Source organism: Triturus cristatus, chromosome 4_1 (assembly GCF_964204655.1).
Source record: "Triturus cristatus chromosome 4_1, aTriCri1.1, whole genome shotgun sequence".
NCBI lineage: Eukaryota > Metazoa > Chordata > Amphibia > Caudata > Salamandridae > Triturus > Triturus cristatus.
Window position 1 is genome coordinate 795,699,480 of NC_140585.1, and position 23,481 is coordinate 795,722,960.

General features: G+C 48.6%; 1 protein-coding gene and 1 non-coding gene across 6 annotated transcripts in view; both read right to left on the minus strand.

Annotated features, from left to right (window-relative positions):
• Nucleotides 1-23,481, minus strand: part of VEZT (vezatin, adherens junctions transmembrane protein) — a 222,349-nt gene that overhangs the window by 128,804 nt on the left and 70,064 nt on the right. The gene's annotated exons all lie outside the window — the stretch shown is intronic.
• Nucleotides 6,128-6,249, minus strand: LOC146855559 (U6atac minor spliceosomal RNA). Its single transcript, XR_014959015.1, has one exon. It is a non-coding gene; the product is annotated as a U6atac minor spliceosomal RNA (small nuclear RNA).

The window sequence follows — 23,481 nt, forward strand, 5'->3', positions numbered from 1 at the left end:
GACAGACTCGTTTTCTAACTATTTGTAGACCTACTTTTTTGCAGTGGAGATGTGTGATCAATAATGAAGTGCCTGAGAAATCAGAATTCTCACAAGTTGTATCTGGCCGGGTGCTGTAGTTCTTCAATACCACCTGTAGGTATATAGTGGAGTGGAGTGGCATAGAGTAGAATAGCGCAGTGTCATGGAGTAGAATGGTGAAGAGTACAGTGGAGGGGCGTATGGTAGAGTGGGGTGACGCAGAATAGAGTGGCGCATAGCAGAGTGGAGTGAACGGACTGGAATGGTGTAGAATAGAGTGGCACGGAGTAGTACAGTTGTGGAAGTAAATAAAACGTCGATAGAGATGGCAGATATGGTGAAAGCAACATAAATAAGAAGCCATATGCCTGTGTTATAAGTAGGAAAGCATACTGCATGTACAGGAAAAATACTAAAACGCTTATAAACAAAAACATTTTGGAAAAAGATGAAGAAAAAGAGATGAGGAAGAACAAAGACAAGGAAAAACACTTATTTGGTCCACGCTCCAAGGAGGGGATAAAAAGAAATAATGAAATGCCTAAGGGAGCTAAGCAATCAAAAGACTGTGAATGAGAGTGATAACGAAAACAACGAATAGTAGGCTGTTGGCGGGTTTTAAGCCCACTGAATAGTAAACAATATGCCTCACGGTGCATGCACTGCATAGGCGAGGCCTAAAAGCACTTCTCCCAAATATCATTACTTCTTAGCATGTAAGGTAAGAGGAGGCTGCGGAGTCACATTCTTTTATAGCACAAGCTGTCAGGGGCAAAGTGATCAAGGGGCACATGAAAGAAACAATAGAGATGCTGGATGTTCCGGATAAGTCGAATTTTTCAATTAAATACATATAGGACCACCAACTCCTGTAAGCAGGAACTTCTCAAGAACATGAGAATACTTCTATACTGTGGAAGCTGGGCCAATCATCACAGACTCATTACAGCTTTTGAACCACGCTATGCACCCCCTGCTCAGTTACACCCTTCACCAAAGGCATCGAATGGTAATCTACACTCTTGCGGGTCTCCTGTAGGTCCTTGCAGCACCACCACACTATAGGGCAATGACTGGAGGTTTCTCAGGCTAGACTTTCAAAACATGATCAACTCTCCCGATAACCAGGTAAAGAGATGATGTCCTGAATACTCGCCAACTTCTTTGGCATTTCTCTCCACAATCGCAAGCATAGACCCAGTTTCCTTTGCAATATTTAACAATTGGCAACTAATACAAAGCGCCTTGTACAATCATCATCTTTACAAAAATGTTTACACAGCGAGTTAAACATGTAAGAATAGCTGTTCCTGTAGGAAAGTGGACGAAACATGGATATATAGGTCCAAACTGGCCCTCAGGCAGACTATAATGGAACACCTTTCGACCGGAGAAACAATATTTTAGGACTTCGCCAATAAGGCACAAAGACGGCTTCATTGCTGAGTAGCCTTGAAGTCTTTACAAACATCTGGACCCCAATTCCCAGGCTTGGAACTTCAGTTTAAGAGGACACTAAGCACTTCACACCCCTGCCCCACCGAACCTTTTCAACCTCCTAAAACCACATCAGTGCTTTCCACTTCTTTCACTATCACAACCACTTCTTTGTGGTCAATAACAAGTTAATTCCATAAACGTACTACCATTAATAGAATGTGTGCTGTCTAATCTTACGACAAACATTTAGTGGTTTTAAACTTAATTAACCTCTCTCATCGCTTTAATTCATTTAGTTAATGTAACCTGACCTATATACAGCGTTAATAAAATATTAATGGAGGCATGAAGTTCAAACGAACTAAAAATGTTGTTCGAGACAGCATGAACTTCAAACGCTGTTTGTGAATCAATGTTATTGCCCATTTTATAGTGCACACTACAGGAGGTCTGATCAGTTGCACAGGGCACTCACTGTACGTGCTGTTAGGCAACTCATTGATTATTATTTCATCAATCTAAAAAATATAAAATGTCTGTATTACCGTAGCTCAAACTGATGAGCTGCAAGACAGACAGACATGCATACATGCAGTCAGACAGACAGGGCTGGATACCTAGGTAGGCTCATATATATGCAATCATAAATTCATACCCAAGTTGGTTCATATGCGGGTAATCAGGCCCTCGAGGATGAGGACGTATCAGGAACTAGAAACATTCCACATTCCTCAGACCTACTTTCTTTTCTGAACAGTGTTACCAGAGAGAGGAGGGAGGGATTCAATGATGTCTTCCAGATAGTACCACTACCTACTCTACAAATGCCTTTCAATTGGATGCACGAACAGCACAAGCAGATCTGTGAGGGCAAGCAGAGGACCCTCTGTTGTCGCGATACGGATGCCTTTTTTCGTATAAGCGTCCACTGCCCTGTAACAGGTGGATGGCAGGCATGTGATGGAAACAGGCAACACCTAAATGCTGCAGGTTAGATGGCATCCCTGGGTACCCAATATAGCAATTGTGGATAAATGCTTAATCGAGGGGCTAACATAGTTCATTCATGCACAGGTGCAACTGCACATGACAAGTGTTGCATTAGAGCGTGTGTGTGCAAATTTAACTTCCTTAATGGAACATGAAGAAAGACATAACACCATTTGTGCTGGAAATTTGACAGTTGTACACAGTCACCCTGAATTCTTTTTGCTGAACCCTGTTTTTGCTGGCTATAGAACTCTGTGCACTCTGCCACTGCTACCCGGTGGTAAGGTGCTTGCGCTCCTTCAATAAATATGGCAAAAATCGTATAGACCCGATTGGTTTATTTAACTTACCGATGAGTCGCTAGCACATGGCACAAAGGTATACCCCGGGCCTGCAAGTTAAATGTCACAAGTGGACTGCAGCAGCCATTGTGCCATCCACTAAAGTGACAATGTAAATATGACTGAAGGCTTCCCAGTTGTATCGTGGCTGTGCAGGTGTTAACTGCATATTCAACCTGTCGAAAGTGACAGCCCAAAACAATCCTTTTAAATATGAAAACGTCACGCCTAAATAGGCCTTATTGTCCTTAAGGCAGGGTACATGGTATTTAAAAGCAGGACAGAGAAAAGCTTAATGTTAAACATGTTCTTACAGTGAAAAATCTCTAAACTGATGCAGGAGGCACTTTAGAAATTTCTGCATTTACAACACATATTGCTCAGATGTAATGTTAAATCCGCCATGTTATACGCAGCCCGGGTGAAAGTAGAACTAGAGGGAAAGTCTCATCTGTTCTCAACTGTGTAAGGCTGCCCGGGGGGGGGGTTGCGCAGCGGCCCGCCCCTTTGAGGGCGGCCGCCTTAGTGCCACAGGAAGGCACAGGGGTGGGAGGTCGTGTCCCTGGGATAGACCAAGGGAGACCCCAGCAGATAGCTGCTTCCGGCGGGGAGGAGCCAGGGGGGGTACATATTCTGTCTCCGCCCCCTCCTCGCCCTCTTGTCCGCTCGTTCGCCTTCCGGTCGCCCGAGCCCCTCGCCGCCGTCTGCGTTGGGGACAGCGAGGTTACTGTGAATTGTATCGCGCCAAGCGCCTGGATGACGTACTCCGGCGCTGCGCTGTGGCATCGGGCTGCACTAGTGGATGCGGGAGCCAGTGTTGGTGCCTCGGGGGCGCGTCCACATCGGTGAGTCTGTTCGCGACTTGTGTAGCACCCCCTACAAATGTATTTGTCTCGCGCTGCTCGTTGGTCATAATGCGAAGGGGTGTAGCTCAGTTGGTAGAGCTCTTCGATTGCGTGTGGGAGGCCCCGGCAGGGCCGGATTTAAGGTCATCGCACCGAGTGCTGGCTTCTTGGGGGCTCCGAGTTTGTAAGTTATTATGCCTTTTGAAGCACCGGATGCTGCGTTTCTTTCCTTCCGCGGCAATTAGCAAGCCTCACATAATTGTCAAGATATCTGGTGTGATTAATTATCTTCCGGGAGAACGAGCAGGAATTTTGTATAGTGCATTGTGCTCTGGTCGTGGGCTCGATTCCCACCTTCGTTGGTGTCTTTTCGATTGGTGCAGTGTTTGGGGGGGGGGGGGGGCGAGATGATTGCCCTGCGGGGTTTCTCCCCTCCCCCAGTCTTGATGCCGTTCGTTCTGCCTGGTCTGGCGTCGGGTTTTCGTGATCCCGGTGAGTGTTGGTGGTGACGAGAGCGAGAGTCGGGGGCATGCAGCTCAGTGTTAGAGCTCATGCTTTGCAGGTACGAGGCCCCGAGATCAGTTTCCGTTCAGTTTTTTTTTCTTGCCATGCTTGTCTTGGGTTTTTGGGCAGAGAGCTAGGCTGGTATCACGAGGAAGGAAGAGATATGTCCTCCATATGGGTGGAGGACCCCGCTTAATCTGTCAGACGTTCGCCTTGAAAAATCCTTCGAATTGGGGTTTTTCTCATTTAAAGTTATCTGCCCACTCGTGCCGCCTGCAGTCTATAATTAGGCACCAGTCCGACCTTACGGCTCGAGGAGTCTGGCCCGAACTGCACGGGTGTCAAGAATTCCTGTCATACGAGGGGAGGAAAACGGTAACCAGCGAAAACGGACTACATCTCCCAGGATGCTTAGCGGTTGAGAGGTTATGTAAACAGGAGAGCTGTTACATAACTCAAGGGAAACACGCCCTTATGTAAACAGGAGAGCTGTTACATAACTCAAGGGAAACACGCCCTTATGTAAACAGGAGAGCTGTTACATAACTCAAGGGAAACACGCCCTTATGTAAACAGGAGAGCTGTTACATAACTCAAGGAAAACACGCCCTATAAAGGGAGGAACTGGGAGGTACAAGGCTGTCGGATATTGTGTTTACACCGACGTACCTGCGTCGTGAAGAGCAGTGTTCCGGAGTGGTGCTCCAGTAAGGCAAGAACGGAGGTAGGTCGAGTCGTTACTCCCTGGGCCGTGTCTTGCCCCATCGTCACCTGTGAAGGACCCGGAAGCTCTACCGGTCAACCATTGAGCTTCGCTTTTTGACTCGGCTGAGTCCAAGCGCAGTGGCGCTTTTGCTGGTTGGAGTCGTAACTCCCAGCCCGACCAGAGACACAGGGACTGCCAGCTGTAACGCACACCAGGAGGTGTTTGCCGCGTTACAGACTCGGAAGTCCACAGGATCGATCGAGCGGCTGCTCTCGGTTCAGTCTTCTTGCTTGTGATTGGGGTATCGGTGACGCATCACCAGGAGGTGACTCCGCGTCCCGGTGCAGTCTGAGGAAGAGGTTGAGCGGCTGCTCCCTTCAGGTAGAGACCCCGGCTGGGTGTTTCCCTGACTCCTCGATTCTCCCCAACACTCTTCGTGCCCCTCACAGCCTACCGATTGGCATTGTCGGCCATTTCATTTCTGCCCTCTGTTGGCATACGCCGGGATCGGCGTATATGCAGAGGACGGTTAGGACCATCTGTGCTGTGGGCTGGTAACGTACTTAGCCTGGAGGATTCCAATGACTATAACTTTTGTTTGTTCTTTGTATTTTATTTGCCTTCATTAAAAGAACTAACCCTTCACAAGTGGTTGCGTCCTCATTGTCGTGTCTGTTAAACGATCCTGAGACGTTCAGGGCGTTACAACGGGGTCCGGAGAGTACATCCGGAATCTCATGCTTTGGTGGGCTGTGGAGTTGTAAAAGTACCTGTAAATTGGGTGTCCACACTTTATATCACGCATAGCATTATTTTTTCGGAACGCAACTCACCTGCCACTCCCACCCCCAGAGCAACAGCCCAAAACGTTAGTGGGGGCTCGCACAGGAACCAGGCTGCAGTCCGGAGGGTTTGACCCTAGCCCCGGTTCACACCCCAAGTAAAACCCAGCTCAGGGATTTCGTGGAGGAGGCCCCGGCAGGGCTGGATTTAGGACGGTGCGACCGTGGTGCTAACTACTTGTGGCCGCCGGGTTTGGGAGTTCATTAGCCCTTTGAAGCTCCGGAGGCAGCGCCGCTTTCCGCGGCGATTACCAGGTCTCACATGTGGGTCAAGATAACTCGTGATTAATTTTCTTCCGGGAGAGAGATCAGCATTTTGTGGAGTGGAGGTTTCGACTAAGGGGAAGTTAGTGCAGAGGGTCGATGTCCCTGATAAGAACGTATGCCAAGTAGATTACAGAGTGCATTTGATGTAAATAGGTCAGCAGGTTACTGTTTTCAAAGGAGGCGCCCCTTGTTACTTGCAAGTTATAACTTAAGTCCGTATATGTGTTGTAAAGGCCACTAGGACCTCTTCCATCCTTGTGACGGGGAATGCTACCTCCCCTTTCATACAACTCTATGCGTACATACCAGCATGAGAGGTAACTGGTGCTAAGAAAGCGCTTGCTGCCCGATCCGGGTCAAGCTCGCGCTATGCAAACTCCCGCCTCCCAAAATTAACCTTTATCCAACAGTAATCCATGTTCTATTAATGTATGGTTAGCGGTGTGTATGCTGTTATAGGATGAACGTTTATAGTTCACGGTTGAATATACGGACTTTTAGGCATGGTCACTTACTACGTGGCGTCTAACCATGTTTTTATGCACAGCAGGCATGATGCGCGCTTTTATTAATTCCACTGTGGGCTAGAGAGGCCGGGTCAGGGGCCCCCTCCTTTCTGGGTCAGCACAGTAGGTGCTGGGTCAAGGGGCACTGAAGCGAATTATGCGGTGTGTTCCACAGCTCCAGGGTTGAGTCCACATCCGGGTGAGGGGGGGAATTTACGCATTTCCCACTCGTTCGGGAGTTGTCTACATTTGACGCTGTGTGGGAGGGGTCCCGCGGTTCGTGGTTAGCGCCTAGGCAGTAAGGGAGATGCCATCTTGGTTTGTACATTTATGTTATGCATTCGATCGATGTGAAATAACTTTAGCCAGGCGGTCGATGCCCATAGCTCTGCTTCCTAGTCACGCCGGGGCACTCTTAGTAGTGCCCCTTTTGGCCTCCAGGCATGAGTTCCTCATGTGCACGTGACCGGCGGGGGTGAGGGGGGGGCTACTACAGCTCGGCAGGTTTGAGTTGGACGCGCCTCGGGGACGTGGCTGTGGTGCTTGTCCCCGGGGCCGAGTATTGGGTTATCGCGGCCATGCGGTCCAAGGCGCTGGCTTCGGCTCAAGTCTCTCTGGAGCTGTAGGTTCGACCCCACCGCCGCCATTTGCGGGCATTTATTTATACGCCTTCAGTCAGTACTCTCTGGTGGGCCCACATAATATTTCATTAGTTGTTCCCCCGGAGGCGGGCCTAGTGGGTGGGGGGCTACCTCGGCACGGGACGCTCCCCCACGCGACGCGCCTTTGACTCATTGCCTCGCGTGCTTATGCCCTGCATCAGCACACCCGCAGCCCGGTCTCCGGGGCGAGCTTTTACCCCCCCCCCCCCCCCCCCTGCCCGAAAATGTAGGTCCATACGGCGCTCAGGCACAGTGCTCCGACTTCTTTCGGGGCGGGTTCGTGCGGTGATTCAATTTCTCCCAGTGCGCGAATTGTACTTAATACGGCGCTCAGGCTCAGCGCGCCTACTCAGTTCGGGTCGCGTTCGTGCGGTGTATACTCTCTCCCTGCGCCCGTACTTGTGCGGAATTTGGTGCTCATTTACTGCGCTCCAGTATCTTCGGGTCGTGTTCGCGCTGTGTCTCAAGGGCAAATCACCTATCTCCCCGCGGCAGATATTCATGTACAGACGGTGCTTATGTATAGCGCTCCAACACCTTCGGTTCGAGTCGTGCAGTGTCCCTGGGCAAATCACTTTAACCCAGTGCCCGAATATGCATGTAAGTATGGTGCTTTTGTACAGCGCTCCAACACCTTCGCATTCGCGCTGTGTCCCTGGGCAAATCACTCTGTCTCCCCGGGCCCGCACTTGCCAGCACTAGGTGCACACCGCCAGCTGGCTGCTGCTTTCCATTATCGGATCTAAAAAAAAACAAAAAAAAAAACCTGTTTTAACCTCTCGCTTCTCTCTTGGATCGTGCCAGGTGTCCGGCAGACCGGTGGGTCTCGCTCGGTACTGGACGGATATCTTAAGCGTTTCTTAATCTTTGCACATTTCACTCTAGCATTGGACACTACCATGCTAGGTGTAGCTATCCCCCTGTAGGGCATGCTGGGAGTGTAACGTCACTATGTCTAGCTAGTAGAGTGCTTTAATAAAGGCAGCACGGCGGGAGTATGTATGGCGCAAGATCAGGGGCCGCCTAGTGTCAGCCCTGACAGAGTTTTATACGAGTTAAGCCTTTACGCGCTGAATTGTGAGGTCTTTTGGACACAGCTGGGCCGGTGTCAGGGCAAGGAGATTGGGGCGGTCACAGTCCTTCATGCCCGGGTCTCGAAGTATGGGCGCAGTCACATGGGCAGAGCTCCTGGTTGATGCAGTTCTTGAACTTATTGCCAGTTGGGACGGCACGACGTAGTGGGAGACATACAATATTCGTACATCCTCCAGTCACCTTCAGTAGACCTGCCGCCCAATTCTCGCGCGCGCCGTTCCCCCCTAGCCACTCATTTCTCATGCTTTCATTACCTCCCCCAGGTGCCGCACCACTAGATGTGCGGTACCCTTCCTTAAGGTTGGGGTCCCTTAGGGACAGAATTTGGCAAGCAACTAATTTTGTGACCTATAATCGGGTAGTTATGTTGCATGACCAGATCCAAATTGCCACCCGTTACTTTTATCCTTCAACGGATGTGCTTGTTCGCAGCAATGGCCGCCCCGCACGTGAGGTGCATTTACGGGGAATCGAGCGTGGCGCTTGCGGGCAACACGAGCAAAGGTATATGGCTTCGCGCTTTACCAGGAGCTATTGCTCAATGGTACGTCTTGTACTGGTGGTTGTAACGGGCCACACAGGACAAGGGTTTGAGTTCCGCAAAAGCTGTCAAAGTGTCATAAATTGGCAAAATTTCTAACTCTTCTTTATAGTCTAAGTAACGCTGCAATAATCTCGGCGGGCCGGTGCCCGGCCCCGCGCAGGCCTGGGAGGCAGAGTGATTTGAGGAAACAATTTCAGCCGAGGTACTTTGCTGTATGTGTGGGAACGAGTGTCCGCCTCTAACTGCAAGGGAAAATGCCCTGGGTCTCACACAGAATCGGCTTTCATTCGGTTTAAGGAGAGGAGTATTGATAATGCGTAGGGATTGTTGGCCCAATTCTGAGCTTTTAGATGTGCTGCGATACTGGCACAATTGAGAGATGAGTTTGTGTCTCTTGTGAGGATAATTTTCCAGTTACAGTTGCAGCTTCATTAAAGGTGTGATTAAAATGGTATCTAAAAGGAATGTCGTGCCATGCGGCTGATCACATACCACAGTCAGTCTGCCCTTTCAAACAGCAAACTTTTCGCACCAAGGGCCCTCCTGCTTCTGGTGCCTTGCGGCAGGGGTGCGATCCTCTAGGGGTTTTTGTTTCTCAAACTGATGCAAGTGCTGAGAATTTTTCGCCGTCGTCTGGTTTGGATTACGCTCGCGATAAAGTGTCACTCATAGGTGCATTCTCACGAATTACACTGACTTAGGGAACGGTCACACATAGCAGTCTAAACTTTGGCTGCTTTGTTCAATGTGTTTTTGAACCCAGATCATCTGTGTAGGTTTGGCTGATGCGGCCATTGCATAGCACCCAATCTTTGCCTACTGGTCATACAGCAGTATAATTGTTCTATCTGCAGCAGTCTGTGGGGAATGTCTGAGAAGTTTTGCAGAAATGGTGAGGGAGGTCAGGTTCGGGAACTGGTCCCCGGGACATGGTTTGGGCCATTAATCACGTTGATGGTTTCTTATTTACGGGCACATTACAGCCTTGGGTACAGTAGCCACACGTACCTCCGCTTTACTGCTATATTTAATAACGCACAGACGGTAGGTGCATTATGTGGTGTGCAGTTGATAGGCGGGATGCATTAGTGTTGGAGCAAATGTTTGGTCTCACGTCCCCTTCCCTTCCACAGAGGTCCCAATTCTGTCGTAATGCCTTGCTCCAAGCTGAGTTCACTAATTTCAGAATTCATCAGGTCAGACTTCCACAGTTGACAAAGAGTAACTGAGCAGAACCTCAACCACTTTGCGCTGCAGGTCACGGTTCGTTGCTGAAGATAGATGATAGCTCTAGCTCACTGAAGGTACCACATACTGGTCCAGTGGCTACCGGGCTGACCATTGCCCATGATGTTTGTATTAATTGGGGGTTTCTGAAGACCTCGAATAGTCACACGTACACACAGGACTTGGCAGCGTTGGCACTGGGAATAGGTGAAGGAAGCTGGAGTGGTTCTTGACGGGTGCCCTGGCCTGACAGTTATTTTAAAATTATGCACTGCCTAAAGTAAGTGTGGTGTGATACAGTGGAATTTATTTCTGTTGTCGTGTGCTGCACTGTTTGACCAATATTAGGCCATAGATGAGCATGTCCATTGAACAACAGTCCCACAGTGTCGAGGTCAGCACAGGATACGTCACGTGTTTGAGCAGCCACGACATGGGCCATGCTTCGCAGACGCCTCACACAAGCACACAATTTGATTAATTTCATTATAGGACCACTCAATGCAAATACAGTTAGGGGCACAGACTGAGGGAGAGTTCTTTCCCATGATGGGGTTGACTTCTGGAGCCAGCGAGACAATTTGAACTATACCGGCAGTCAGCATCACAGGTCCCGCCGCCCTAACATGTTTCAGTAATGTGCATGGGTAGGTTGGACATGCGCCGTATCATTGACGGATTTCGCTCCCACTGTAGTGTCATTTATAGTCTTGGAATGTCACCCACAGGGGCGCGGTCATTATGAAAATGTCATACATAGCAATATGAAACCTTGGCAGCTAGGGATGTAGGCGGCGGGCCCTCGTTTGGCTTGCTACGTCGCTTTAATTGTGGCCTAGTTACCTTATGGAAATAAAAGTATCGACTGACAATGGTTTGGCTTGTGGTAATCTGGGATTTTCGGTGAATCCTCGGTGTCCTGTCCGGCGCATGGGTGGCGGGCGCCGCGAGAAGTCTTTTTCGTATTTTGCTTTGAGCGAAGATTTCGCTGCTTGGCCAACAAGGCCTTTGGCCACCAGGAGGTATGCAGGTGGCCCTTATCAATGTCTTATTGAGGCATGTTCTACTGTTGACATATGGTAAAATGGTTGTCAGTTTTGGCCTGGGGTCGGCAAGTATGGTTTCATCTTTCACCTACCACTTGTGCATTATTGGCCTACAAGCCAAGAAATACTTCACAGGGATCTGCTCACACCAATGTGGGCCAAGATCACACAAAGCACAGGATGAGTGATTGGTGTCTGACAGATAGGCGAATCATGAGATAGATCCCTGAGGTAGCGCATACATATCTCAGACTAGATCAGTGATATTATTCTGTCTGGTTGCGTTTGGTTGCTTGGACAGGTACCCGTGCACCTGTCCAAGTGGACATGTACACGGCGATAAGTGGTTCAGTTGCTCCAGTTATTCGGTTAACGGGCAGGTGAAGCAGCAGAACTTCGATGGGCTTGGGTCTGACCACTATTTCAAGGGCAGAGCCTGGTAAGCCCACTTAGCAGCCCGTCCTTGAGTTAGACGAAACAGGTACCATTGATGGGAGTAACGGTAAAGGGCAACTTCTTCCGCCCTCCAGCACTGGCTGGCAGCTATGCAGTTTGTGGAAGTGGCCTTCCAACAAGGGCGTTGGTCCATAGGATTGGGGGAAACTCCTGGGAAACATTTTGGGCTACTAAGTAGCAGGAGAACTACGGGCATTCCCAGTATTCAACAGAGAGAGGTATTTACGCTCTGGTTCCCCCCTGGGTCACGCTGTCCTGTCTGCTCCCTGGTATGCGAGCAGAAGTTTGGGAGGGCAAGGCTTCACTTAGGGTGGTGACTGTCGGAAGGTGATGGTTGTACTCCGACTAGTGCTAGATTCAGCCATGTGAGGTAAGAGGAGGTAGAGCGGGCTTGTCAACTCTTAACTACACTCGCATGGGCACTTCCTGGCTGGAGGAGCTTGGAATAGGTCTTGTTCTTCAGCCAGGCAAATGTATCATTGGACCGTCGCCTATCTTTAGGCAGGTCTATTCAGTCATAAATCCATGGGGAGTTTAGAATGGATGGGGGCACATGTCGTGTTGGGGCATGATGGCCTCTGGTAGGGTATTGGTTAAGACTTGTTTTGGCTGGACCTGGGAGAAGCCCGGCAATAAGTGGTTTCTGGCTTCATCAGGCATGGTCTTATACACGCCGAGTCCACAGGGTGTTTGGAGGGAGATGGGGTGCACCTCTCTAGTTTAGGCATGGATCCTTTACTGTGGACCGAGGGGAAGCTTTGGCTGCAGCAGGTTGTAAGGAAATAGGCTACCTTGGTGGGCGGCCCTGGTAGTGACGGTGGCCACTCCCAAGGCTGTGGAGGAGTTACAGGGCGATCCAGGGTCTGCACATACCAAGGGGTATAGCATGCAGCAGCACCGCGTGGTGCTAAGCCAGGATACCCAGGGATGTTTAGCGTGTCCACTGGAAGACCGACGGCGCCCCGCTATCCGACAGGCGGTTGTGGGTCTGAGCAACCGGGGGCTGCCATGTATGCTCCGCCCACCCATCACGGGGGGGCGTGTGAAGCAAGTGGACTGGTGGTCCACGGGTGGGAGGGGGGGACCCTCCCAACATTAGGTATACACCAATTGGCGTTGCCATGGTGACTCTAGGCTTATCAGACGGGCAGGCGGCATAGGGGCTGGCCTGCCCTGGGATCGCCCGTAAGATAACCCACCATGTTTGCATATTGCTTATGCTAATAAACCTGCAGCAATATTTCTCCACTTACATTCAGTGTCGTGTGTTTTTATTTATGTACTTATGTGTGTTGTGATAACTGTTGCCGATATTGGCACTATGTAAGGCTGCCCGGGGGGGGGGGGTTGCGCAGCGGCCCGCCCCTTTGAGGGCGGCCGCCTTAGTGCCACAGGAAGGCACAGGGGTGGGAGGTCGTGTCCCTGGGATAGACCAAGGGAGACCCCAGCAGATAGCTGCTTCCGGCGGGGAGGAGCCAGGGGGGGTACATATTCTGTCTCCGCCCCCTCCTCGCCCTCTTGTCCGCTCGTTCGCCTTGCCCGCCCATCCGCTTACCCGGCGTCCGGAGGGACAAAGGGGGGGGGCAGGTTTTCTAACAATTCTCACTTTGTGTTGCAGGAGGAGTTACAGGGCGATCCAGGGTCTGCACATACCAAGGGGTATAGCATGCAGCAGCACCGCGTGGTGCTAAGCCAGGATACCCAGGGATGTTTAGCGTGTCCACTGGAAGACCGACGGCGCCCCGCTATCCGACAGGCGGTTGTGGGTCTGAGCAACCGGGGGCTGCCATGTATGCTCCGCCCACCCATCACGGGGGGCGTGTGAAGCAAGTGGACTGGTGGTCCACGGGTGGGAGGGGGGGACCCTCCCAACATTAGGTATACACCAATTGGCGTTGCCATGGTGACTCTAGGCTTATCAGACGGGCAGGCGGCATAGGGGCTGGCCTGCCCTGGGATCGCCCGTAAGATAACCCACCATGTTTGCATATTGCTTATGCTAATAAACCTGCAGCAATATTTCTCCACTTACATTCAGTGTCGTGTGTTTTTATTTATGTACTTATGTGTGTTGTGATAACTGTTGCCGATATTGGCACTATGAATGATGATGCCAAATTCGAAAATCACTCAGGAGTTCCAAAGGTTACTTGATCCCACAATCCCGATCATCAACTCGATCTACGTCCCACAGAGCAAAACAAGACTCTAGGAAGGATGACTATCTGCTCAAAAAAGGCGGAATCCTGACTTTCGACTCTTGTGCCCCTGCTGGGTCAATGCCATCGTGGAGTGGTGGAGGTGAAGGCAGGTACTTTATATGGCGCATATTGCAACCGGGTGGGTTGTGATACATGTTTTCTGCCCAGGGACCAATTGACTGCATTATATAACAACCAAACAATTATACGACATGGATATGCCACTGGAAGATGTCATGCCCCATGGTGTGCATCATCTTTGGCCATTTGTTTTGTTTTCCCCTTTCTTTACCTTATTAGTTGGAGTAGTTAAGGGAGCATTGGATTTTTTGAAAATGTACCCGATGGGTGGGGCTATCTGTATGGGAGGGAGAGGGTTTCGGTGCAAATGTTGTTTAACATATGGTATCCTCGCTCTTTACAATTCAGGCGCACTATGGCACTGTAGACTCTTAGAACAGGACTACTGCAGATCATGATCTTTCAGCCGAGTGTCCTCCCTTACAAAAGAAATTGTGCTGCTCATTTTGTACATAAGAGGCCTTAATGATCACCGTAAAGCAAAAGTAATAGCCTATTTTGACAGCCATCCTATAGATGTAGCCCCAAGAGATGCATATGGTTTTGCTATTAAATTGGGGCCCCAATAGTTTCTTTTTTTCATCATATAGCTCTTTTCCTGGGTCATATGTATTTTATTGCGCTCACAGACGATTTTCAACTAATTAGCAACATGTGGACACTGAAGGCCGATATATTGTCCTGATATAAATACTGGGGAATGTGGAGTTAGCATTGAAAAATGTATATGCGTCCCATATACACTCTCCAACTCTTTCTAGATATCACTATGGTCAGAAATTCTGATGTGGATACCATGCTCTGCGCAGTGGCGGTTCGTCCATTGGGGGCGTTGGGGCGTTGCCCCCCCGCCCGCGCCCCGTGCCCGCAGCTTCCTCGGCGTCTCTGAACTTAAATAAACTCTCAGTTTACTTACGTTCAGAGACGGTCGCTGAGGGAGAACTGTCAGTCAGTATGACGTTGGACCGCCCACCCCCTTATGAGTCTGAAGGGGGTGGGCGGTCTGGCGTCATGTTGACTGACAGGCAGCCAGCAGCACACAAGTGCGCATGAGTGGGCACGGAGGGCGATTTTTGCACCGTGCCCAGTCATGCGCACTAGTGTTTACAAAGGCTGGCGCATGCCCATTAGGAGAGCAAGGGTTGAGCCAAGGCTCAAACCTCGGTCTCCTAATGGGTAGGCGGGCGGAGCGTAAGCCTGCTCTAAGCCAATCCTGGTGCTGCTCCAGCACCAGAATTGGCTGAGAGGGAGGGTCTTGCAATGCCAGCACTGATAGGCTGTTAAAGTGAGTAGGCGCCAGAAGTAACGGACCCGAGGCGGCACGGACGGTGGACCCGGACCTGCTCAGGACAGGTAGGATTTAATTAAAAAACCGTCCCCACCCCCGCGCGACCCCCCCCATTTATACCTCCTGCTGCTGTTCATCTGTATCATAGATATGGGCGTATTTTGATCTTTCACCGAATTAAGTTGACGGCGTCAACTTGACGGTGTTGTTGGTACCATGTTTCGGAATTGAGCGTTTAGTGTTTATGCAGCTGGATATGATGTTCCATATCACTGTTGAGAATGAGTTTTTGCTGTAGCACTAATGGCATCACCAAACTCTTATGCTATGTTTGTTTTGCACTATTTGTGCTGCAGTCTGTTTTGCATTCTCTGTCTCGGCTTGCAGTTCACCTAGAAGCCTATTTCTCCTTTGCAATGGGGGTGGCGTTATATCGGATTTGCATCCTATTTCTGCAACATTATTCAGATTTTGTTGTTTGTTGTTGGGCAGCACTAAATTACCGAAGCTATTTCGGTTGCATTATTCGACCCTACTTTATGTAATGAGACATTCGTTATTGATGCTCAGCTCACGGAAAGAGTTGCACATTAAATTGTATCTGAAACGGAGTATAAAATATTGGGTTATCGGGAGCTAATTCAATGTGGGATGCTCACGTGCGTGGCTTCCGTATTGTGAAATGTAAAATAAAATGCAGAGGCCGACTGCGCAGTGCCCCCCAGAGAGCGCGATGCTAATGCTTCACTACCCTCATAGTCTACTCTGGGCGACGATAGTATCAAATACAGAGCCGTTATCAGGGGAATCAATCAGAAATGGTTGTCCTCAGAAGACTTTCAGCAGATACAAACACTTATAATGAATCTGGAAACTTGGGGCCTTTTAGGCGGGAGTTGATTAATTATCATGTCAGAGTTTTCTTCTTAGGCTAACATTTGTTTTTGTGCCATTTATCACTCCCTCAATGGACTTGTTGCAGCTATTGAAGAACCGAGTTGCTTCGTGTAAACAGACTTTGAGACCTCTCGTGCACAAACAGTTTGTGTGTGGTGTGACAAACAACAGTCAGTTTCTCACAGCTGCACCACACTAGCCCATAATTTGGCGCGCGCCATCTTGTCTGCTTAGAATCGCATTCTGAACTTTCTGACCCTGGTGTATGGTGTGATATAAGTTGCCGGAGGTGACTGCAGATCACGGAGAGTGCCAGGGTGTCTAATTTAAACAAAGGACGTAGTTATAGGCGATTAAATCAATGTGGTCATTAATTACTGCAGACACCACCACATTGTGATTCGGCTAGCATCAAACCAAACATATTTGTTATTTGTACATGAGTGAGGGCAGATGAATGTACGGCACTTTCGAGGAATTTTGGGCTCATGCTGAAACCTTATTTTATTACTCAGCACCCATTGGCCAGTTTACATACTCTTTATTGACTGTCAATTATGTAATGTATGTCTTTACGCTTCTACCCAAGATTAGAGTCGGAACGAGTTTTGGAAAAATGTCCCAGCCGTTGTTTACTTTCATGCAACGCTTTTTTGACTATAGCTTTGGCTGTTTCCTGATCTGTTCCGTAAGACCGATGTGGCACACTCTGCAAATGAAATGCATTTTAAGTCTCATTCCTTTGATGTATGGCAGCATTAATAAGTTAACCGTGAGGATGAATTCATAACCCCTGGGACACCTGCTGGGGGGAAAGAATGCATGTATTTTAACGAGCGCTAAAAATAGGCGAAGTTGCAGCCTCCTGCAAGTCCCCAGTGCCATGGCTCTGTGTTTCTATGGAAATGTTTCACATATATGCATGTGAGTAGGTCTAATGAGTGTTGTGTTTCCTGCACGGGTGCAGACATGGGACAATTAGCCATGGTGTGTACAGCTCAAGGCAGCTCGCTGCAGCTGGGAAGCAACCAGGCAGAAGGGATGGGCCACTGTGTTCCCCCGTCAAATCGGGTATTGAAGAGTATCTCAAACAGAAATACAGTGCAGTTATGTGATTTCAGAATATAGCAATCACTGGGGATTGATGGCAAAACTAACTGGTGACCAAAGTGCAATACAAAAGCTCTGTAGCATGATTTAACACTTAACGGCATTTAGAAAATTACTGCAAAATGCACCATTTCTCCACTCTTTTTTTCAAATTTTTCTCGGGGTAAGAGCCTCCCCATAACCCTCATGGGTTGTTCGGGCTCGCTCGCTAAAGTGCAGTATGACAATAATTTTACGCCTCACCACTTTCAAATGTCACCAGCCGCCACTGGCTCTGCGGGTGAGGTTTTAATTTAGTTCTCAACTCCACACTGAACTGTTCGTGTGTGCAACACTCACCTCACACAATCAGTTAAGGTACTGGAGGACATAATGTACCTTTTTGAGTTACGTGATTGATGGTAGAGTGTGTGCATTGACATGCACATGCAACATGTCAGTCTCACCATTCCAAATGAAGAATACGTCGTCAATGAAGCGTTTCCAAGATAACACGTTCTCAAAATTAAAATTCATGGTCTGTACTCTCCAGGTACCCCTTGGTTGGTTGTAACAAACCACTCTATTTGGCATGGTCCTGAGGAAGGTGGTATCCAACTGTTTCTAACCCACCGAAACGCGCGTCGACCTTCTGGCCAAAACCTGTTGTATCAGCTTACCCGACAGGGTTGTAGAGACTAATCAGTTCTAAAGTCTCCCCATGATACAAATATGATTATTGGTTTTGAATAATGTATGAATGCGTGTGGTTGCAATTGAATGAGTTTGTGAATTGGGTTTTACCATTTTTATTCAGGGGTCTGGAGTAACATGTTATATTCAGTCTACCATGTGTTGGTAGTGAGTAACTATGTTAAAAAAGATTATACGTAAATGAAAATGTGTGTCTTTATTGTCTTATAAATATATATTTTTTTTTTTAAAGGAGAAAATAAATTACATGTATTTTGATATAACTATTTTTGAATAATAAAACTATGATAAATAAATTATACTGTTGAAGTGTCAAACTTTGAATACCACAATGTTTAGCCCATACTAGATGTTTACGAATAGTTAAAGAAATAGAGATCGTGAGGGAGTTTGTTCTATATCATTTCTCAGTTGTGTTACCCTCTTCTCCCTGACCTTAGTTTCCTCAGAGGGGGTCCCCCCCTTTGCTAGTAATAGCATCCCAGACTACTCCCTCTCCCCGCAAGCTCATAATGCAGCTACAAATTGGGATGCAGTCTTTAGCTCTCAAACGCATGTCAACGAGTAGGAGCGCGTGGAACATAGAAATAAATCGCCCCCTCACAGATGAGCAATGCCACTATTTCTGTGCCCAGGCACGAACGCTACCGCCCCCCCCCCCCGCTATAGTCTTTGCCTTATTCATTTTAAGCATATTCATCGACTTTACCACACTCCTGAGCGGCTGTTCAGGATGGGTTTAAGGACCGACACTCAATGTAAATGCTTCTCCAATTCCACGGCTGGGTTCTTACACCTTGAATGGGACTGTCTGGGAATCTCCAAATACTGGGCTGCAGTACTCACAATGACAGATGATATAATCAGGCATCCCCTTGAGCGCACCCCAAAATGTGCGATATTGAGGGAGGTGCCGGCCAAGATGTGCAGATTGATGGCGATCCTCCACTTGCTCACCAAGCTTAGGGCTGCGATGAGATGGGGTCAAAGCGCACTGCCACTACCGACCGATTGGCTCAATGGCGCAGCGTACTGGCAACAACAGCTTAATGCTTTCTGGGAACTCATGCCTATATGCTGCCGCCCTAAAGATATCTGACTTCTCCTTGAATGGCATCTATGTGCCCAAGCTGCTGAGGTAGAGGCTGAACAAACTAATGCGGAGTCTGTGCCTGCAGGTCCATTGGATACTAAGTAATAAAAACTCGCCTCAAACTGCCTGATAACTGTGTGCTGGGTATTTCATTGCATGCCATGGGCGTTCTGCCCAACCACCTTAATCTCAAATGTTGTACCCTGCCACTGCTGAGTGACTTTTTTTTCTCCTTGTTCCCTGTTTTCTCCCCACCCCACCAATCTGTCTATATACAGTGGACTATTAAGAATACTATCTATAGATACATTTGCTGTGTTGTCCATCACTTCCAATAACGTACCTCACGATCACTGTATACTGCATACCTTTGTTTTGTAAGAAAATTTAAAAAGAATTTAAAAAAAAGAAGTCGGGCCTAGAATTTAGAGATGGGTGTTCAATAAGTGTTATTTAGATGATGAGAATTGGATTGGGTTTTGTAAAATGGAGATAGATAGGTTTTTTAACAGAATAAGGGAACTGCTTCAATTGATATGGTTTGGGATGCCATGAAAGCATCCCTGCGTGTTTTCACAATCTTTAGAGATGTAGCTCGGTTTACATCTTTAAGGGAAGAAGAAATCAGATTGGAGAACCAGGTCAATCGTGAACACAGAAGGTTTCTCCAAAACTGCTAAGACACCAATTGAGTGAAGCGAAAGAGGCCCTGTGAGATTATTATGTAAACAACTATGTGCAAAACTCAATTTACTGGCAAAAGATTTACCAAGAAAGTAATATCGCGGGGAAGCTTTTTGCCTGGCACGTGCATGAGCAGGCTACCTGCAATACAACTGAAGCAGTTAAGTGTCCTAGAATGGGGAGATATTGCACAACAGATGAGATTAATGTGATTTTTCTATGAAATTTTAATAACATTTACAATACTTCGCACAATTTTAATTCGCCTAAACTGAATCCCTTTTTTGATTCTCTTCCAATACCGGTTCTTTTAGATACAGATAGAAGATTTATAGATAGTTCCTTTTCGTTGGTTCAGTTGGATTCCCTGCAAAATGTTAGAAGACCTTTGCAGCGGTTTAAAATCCTTATTTTCTGGGGGTGGCTAAGTTTTTTTTTTTTTTAAATGGGACTCAACATTCCCTATCCTAAAGGACGGAGGGGATGTTAGCTTTCTCCAAAAGGGTAAGGACTCAGCTGATCCTAATTCCTATCACCCGATTACCCTTTTAACCCCTTCGATGCTCATGACGGAACGGTTCCGTCATGAGCATCGGTTGAGCTGTGCTCATGACGGAACCGTTCCGTCATGGCCCCGCCCGCGCTAGAACCCTTCAGCACCGCGGGGGAATCCGCGCAGCGCTGAAGGGGTTAAATAAAAATAAAAAATGGTACATCATCACTAAAAGGCTTTTGGCAGGCGGGAGCGACCCAGATTTAAAGGGGAAGGAGTCTCCTTTTGTGTATTTGTGCGGCGAAAACAGGGAAATTGTCGAGCGGCACGTGGGAACAGCCGGCCGCTCAGAGCCCGGAGTTAAAGAGAAAGGAGCTCCTGTTGTGTGCTTGTGCTGGGAGAGCAGGTGTGATCGGCGAGCGGCAGACGGGAACAGCCGGCCACTTCAGAGCCCAGATTTAAAGGGGAAGGAGCCCCGTTTGTGCACTCGTGCTGGTGAGAGCGGGGGAAGAGCAGGAACAGCTGACGGACGAGTGTTTCTTCCGCTCAAACGTTACACAAGCGAAGCCTCTGCCTGGTAACTTCACCTTTTGGAAGGGAGCAAGGACAACCTTCAGCCTCTTGTGTGTTGGGCAGAGGCCACAGTGCTACACGAAGGAGGAGCATGGCTGGGAAACGTGGGATACCGGTCAGAACCAAGAAGATGCCGGCACGATTCAGGAGAGCACCGGAGAACCGCGAACCCCCAGTGAAGCACCAAAAGAGGCCCCTGGGTAACTCTGGGCCGGAATTGGATGATGATTTAGAAGATCTGTTGCAGAGAGCAAGGGCATTGGTGGCCTTAAAGGAGAAAGCAGTAATGGATGCCCAAACAAAGGACGGCCCAACCAAGAAGTGTTACAGATCATCGCAGGTACCAGTACCAGTGCCCCCCACGCGGCCAGGCAGGACAGGGCTTGCATCCAACACGGCGGCCCCGTCTAAGCCAGGCGCCAAGGGGTGGCAGAAAGCACCGTCGCAGACACCGGCGCCCCAGGACGGAAGGGGTGAGCCCCGAACGCACGTGATGGAGGCAGGGGCAGGAACAGGGCAAGCACACAGCCAGATGTGGTGATCGACTCCGAAACCGAGATGGAGGAAAGCGAGGAGGAGGGGTCTATGGCCAGCACGGCGGCCCCTGCAAAAGGTCACAATAAACTGCAAGCTGGTGAGCAACAAGCGTGAAACGCATGGAGAAGGCGTCGAGCTAGGGGATGGGGTCAAGCTGGCACAGGTGGGGGAGAGCCTGGGCTAATAATGAATTATGGCACGCAGTGGGGGGTCAGCAACTACGCTGCGCGTGGTCTATGGCCCTTTCAGCCCCCCTCTCCGGAAAACCCGAGGGAAGCCCAGACTGAATATCAGGGGGAGGCATGGGGCCCAATGCAACCATACTCAGCCCCTTGGATGCCCCGGTGGCAATGGCCGGGGCAGGGACAACCATACGGGGGAGCACGGGGTTCTCACGCACAGAGAGAAAAGGCAGAAGGCAGCCCCAGAAACCCACAGAGTGAAGGGGACAAGGTGGACGAGGGGCCAAATAGTGCCCCGAAGGATGCACAGGCTGATACGACAACACCTGAGGGGAACCTGCAAGCCAAAGCCGGGGAGGCAGGGGGAGAGCCAGAACCCCGGGGGTAAACCAGCAAGCAAATACATCTGCCTGTTCCCAAGCGATTCACCCACCACCACAAAACTTCTAGGCCTAGCGAATCTCATCCCACTAGCCGTGAAGGAGAGGATCTGGTGCAAGGAATACATAGATATATATTTTCTGTGCTAGAGGTGCGCCAGGCGGGTTTAGACCTCACAGCACAGGATAACAAGCATTGGCATAGCCAATAGGTCTCGCCTTTGGGACCTTATAAGTGTTTAGCAGGAGATATTGACTTTGCCTGTGTTGTCAGAAGTCTGCATCATGCTGAAAAGTTATAATAAAGAAGTGTCAAAAGCATTTTAGTTACCTTGATTATGACCAAGAAAGCATTATGTACAACTGAATGACCATATTACAAAAGTATTAACAATAAATAATGTCTTGAGGTTGTTTTTTGTCCGGTCAATGCTGGCAACTTCTATCTGCCTGTCCCAGTGGTGGAATGTCTACATTTAAAAAGTTTGTGATCGGGTGAGCAGGCAAAAACATGTCACATAATGTACGGGCAACCTTTACATTTGTACGTGACACTAAGATGAGTAGACGAGCCTTCTCAGGGTAATGCCAACACCGAGTTAAAGGCAATGCAGTGGAAAAGGGTGAGTGAGACACATTTGTGGCTATTCACAAACATCCGGCCTGCTTTTCCAGCACTTACCTGCACTTATACGGGTATACCTTTACAATCCAGGCAAGAGTAATAATATTCAATACTGCCACAAGGTGGCAGCAGGAAGGGAAAACATTTAAATAAGAGTATATGAAGAGAAAAGGGAATACAAATGTGAAATATATTTTACTAATTACGGACATAGAACGTTTACAATTAGAACACTGCATAAGCGAGCAAAGTGAATTTTAGTTTTCTCACAATAGTCACTAGTGTGTGCATCAAATCATCACAAGTGATTAAAAAGGCAGCCTCACCAGATTATTCCATGTCAGGGGCCTTTACCGAATAAGCAATGCATTCTGGGAGTGAGACGCACCTTTCTTGACTTGTTACACATAGTGTTCTGCACCTGACAGCCAGTTTATCCAAGGAGTTAAACGCTCACTGCTGACATCGGCGTATCATGAGTTCCAGTCTTGGCAAGACACTCTCAGCCTTCCAAGGATGGCAAACCCAGAGTTAGTTACGAATCAGCAACCCACAGCTGAACAGCCCAGCTACCCTTGGCTGAACCCTCGTGCACTGAATACCATGAATTCTGAAATAACCTGAGATTTGTGCACGAGGTGGAAAACTGTCTGCTGCTGTGCGATTAGCAGCTTGTGAACAGTGAGAGCTAATTACACAGAATGTCAGAAAAAGAAGCCTGTAACTAGAAATCAATTTTTTTCAAGCCATAAAAAGTCGCTCTCATAATTCTGTTTTTATAACATACTTTGAAAAAGCTCGGCACTGCAGTTGGATTTGTGTTTATGCATTCTTGCAATGTTTTCTAAGCTGTCCATACCTGACCTCTGCAGTGGCCTAGCAGCCTACTTTCACTTCAAAGGCTTCAAGACTACCAAAATACCATAACTGGACATGTACAAAACATGCATTCATATACAGCGGAGTTTGACGCTGAAGAGCATGGCAGCATCGTGTTATAGCTCCTTTGCAGCCAGCAGGCTACCTGTGGATAACTGGACCGGAGAATGGTTCAAACAAACAGTAGAAGTAAAAACAGGAGTCAGAAACAGGCGCAGAGGTCCTCACACGCCAAGGCATTGTTATGAAGAAGACTGTGCGTAATGATCTACC